We start from the raw sequence: 3400 nt of genomic DNA, 5'->3' as shown, positions 1-3400 counted from the left end.
ACTGTGGCTCAGTGGTAATGAACCTAACTAGTATTGACATGAGGATGTGGGTTTGATCCCTGGCCTTGCTAAGTGTGTTAAGGATCAGGCATTGCCATGAGCTACAGTGTAGGTCTCAGATGTGGCTTGGATCTGGCACTGCTTTGGCTATGATGTAGGCCAGCAGCTGCAGCTCCAATTCAACCCCTAACCCAGGAACTTCCATATGCCGCAAGTGTGGCCCTAAAAAAAAGACAAAGAAAATCAATATGGAGGAGTAGAGACTTAAGGAAAATATTATTGGAGTTCCTGTTGTGGCTCAGCAGGTTAAGAACACAACTAGTATCCATGAGGATGTGGGTTCAATCCCTGGCCTCCCTCAGTGGGTTAAGGATCCAGTGTTGCCAGTAAGCGGTGTAGGTTGCAACTGTGGCTCAGATATGGTGTTGCTGTGGCTGTGGTGTAGGACAGCAGCTGCAGCTTCAACTCAGCTCCTAGTCTGGGAACTTCTATATGCCATGGGTGCAGCCCTAAAAAAAAGAAAATATTATTGAAATATGGATGTTGTATTCTCAAAAGTCCAATTATTTGCTGATGTCTGAGATGGCTTTATTTTTCTTAAGAAAAACTGATAAGTGAATAAAAGATTGGAGAATATTTTTAAAATATAGTACTAAAAACTCTAATATATGTCCCCTCATCATACCAGCCTCTACCATGATTAGATAAGTTTTTGTGGGAGACAGAGATAGGAGTAAGCTCTCATTCTTTCACTCAGTGGTTGTGTCATTTTGGCTTAGAGTTCCAGATCTCATACCAAAATTTATGTATCTACTAAATCTATTAAGAAAGGTAGTGGCAGATTTTAAGTCCTTTTTTAAGTCTTTTTTTTTTTTTTTGCTATTTCTTGGGCCACTCCTGTGGCACATAGAGGTTCCTAGGCTAGGGGCTGAATCAGAGCTGTAGCCACCAGCCTATGCCAGAGCCACAGCAATGCGGGATCTAAGCCGCATCTGCAACCTACATCACAGCTCACGGCAACACCGGATCCTTAACCCACTGAGCAAGGCCAGGGATCAAACCTCATGGTTCCTAGTCAGATTTGTTAACCTCATGGTTCCTAGTCAGATTTGTTAACCACTGAGCCATGATGGGAACTCAAGTCTATTTTTAAAGGGCTGATTTTTGCTTTGGGATAAAAGGGAAAGAGTGTACTATGTTAATGGTTAAAAACCAAGTGAGTAATCCAAGTAGTATTCACAAGAGCCCTTGCAGGAATAACTGATGGAACAAGTCAACTCCACAGTTCATAGAATCTTGCCATAAGTAATGAAAAAATACAGTTCAGTGTGTCACATGAATGCAAGCCTATACCCCCAATAATCTGGAACAGTATTAGAAAAGATTATGTCTTTTCCAAGTAGCAAATGTCAACAAGTTTAAATAATGAGGACTGTGCTGAATTATATTAAACACTATCTTTGATAGTTCTCTGCCTTTGATAGTTCTCTGTTGAATGAAAATGAAAGAGAAAAATGATAAAAACCAAATTTTACCAAACAAAACCATAATAATTATTTTAATTAAATTATCAATATATTGCTAAGATTTTATATTCTCCCAATACCGGCTTTACTGAAACAGGAAGTGTCAAATGCTGTTAAGGATTTCTGAAAAGCAGATATAGTCATTTTAACTGGTGGCCTCATTCTGAAAATAAAAATTCAACCACCACCTGTAACGACCTTAATGAAGTCACAAATATTAGGAAATACACAAGTGTAGAATTAGAAAGTACTTCATATAAAATGAAAGTTAAGTTTGTTCTTTTTGAGATCAACATGTTTAATTTTTAATGCATTCACAGTTTCAAAGGAAGTAAATGAAAATAATCTACTTGTATATTTGCTACTGACAAAACTATGAAAAGCTTTTTTTGTGAAACATCCTGGAAAGCATAACACTGGAAATTTTCTTCAGCTTTTCATTTTAACCATGGAAGGTATTACACAGACTTTTGCAACATCATCACATACATATGTTTTCTTTAATAATTTGTCTGTGATTCGTATTCCAGAGACACTTTGCAGGCCAAGTTGTAAGGACAGTAGTGTCAGAGTAAAGCTGAGAGTTGAACTTGGAGATAGCCTTCCAAGATATCTTCCTGAACTACCACACCAACGAATAGAATCTGTATCACACATCTTCAAAACTAATTTCATTTTCCTATCACTGTGGTTTTTTATCTTACAGGTAATATGAAAAGGCTTTTCTAGAATTACAGTATCTGGAATTGTCTCCAAAGACAGCTTCATGTTTCCATAACCCGGAGCCTCTCTTTCAAGATGAGTAGTCTGTAGTATTGCCATTTCACCTAGATTTCTTTTCCATACTATATCCAATCTTCCCATTTCTGCTAGTCCTCTAGTGATAGCAGCATTCTCTGAAAATTCCTGCTTGAGCTGAAGATGGTATAAATACTGGCGTCCTTCCATTGACTGCAAAAATGTTCTTGTTCCAAAGGTACACTCATCTTCTCCAGCCTGATTGACAGTATTTAATTCTGCCCCAGTGTACATTTCAGATGGCTCCAAGGAAACCTTTTGTATAAAGACAGTTGAAGATGAAATATTCTGAATCTGGACTTCAAGAAATAAGTCACTCATCTCTGAATTATAAAACTTAGTTTTAACTTCAAATGGTGGGAGGAATGAAAATAAGCACAGCTTCCTTAAAAACATCTTTCCTCCACACTGTGTTGAATAGATACTGAACCCGCAGGGACAAATCTTCCAGTGTCTGTTACTTTGTCATGGGTGACATCATCAATACAACAATTGGACACATTCTGCCACAGTAGCCATGGAGACTGAAAAATGTAAAGATTGAGTACTTGTCTGAAGGTGAGTGTTTGCAGTATTATTTTTATAACTTAATTGCAATCATTGAGAATTTTCATATAAATTTAATTTTTGTCTCTCAAAAATGTAGTTCCAAGGATTGATGATGAATTCAAATTTTTCCCCAGTTATTGACATTTCTGGTGGAGGGCCACCTGACATGAGATGGTTAGAGAAATTACTAGGTAAGTTATTATCTTCACATGTGACTGAAATGTTGATGAATAAATTATGCTTAATGGACAGCACCATTTTGAATGTCAAAAAGATCTCTCATAGGGATGGATTCCCTTCCTTTTTGACCACAATTATGCCCCAATATTTTTTTTTTTCAAAAAAACTGGGATTTAGTTTTAATCAGGTGTGGCAGGATAGCAGACAGAGACAACTCCTTTTGAAGGAACAGTTTATTACTGTTGACCTAAAATAAATAGACTTCCAGTTATTTCTCCAAGAAAATAAGTTTATTTGGGATTAGCAAAGAGGTGTAGTTCGAAATCTGCAACCATGGTGAGTCATGT

The 3400-nt window shown here is 37.2% G+C and overlaps 1 pseudogene; it reads right to left on the bottom strand.

The window, feature by feature from the left end:
- Positions 1–1955: 1955 nt before the first annotated feature.
- Positions 1956–2938, bottom strand: LOC125117895 (trafficking protein particle complex subunit 13-like; annotated as a pseudogene).
- Between the last annotated feature and the right edge of the window lie 462 nt (positions 2939–3400).

This window comes from Phacochoerus africanus, chromosome X (assembly GCF_016906955.1).
Source record: "Phacochoerus africanus isolate WHEZ1 chromosome X, ROS_Pafr_v1, whole genome shotgun sequence".
NCBI lineage: Eukaryota > Metazoa > Chordata > Mammalia > Artiodactyla > Suidae > Phacochoerus > Phacochoerus africanus.
This window is presented reverse-complemented; position numbering and strand designations above follow the sequence as displayed.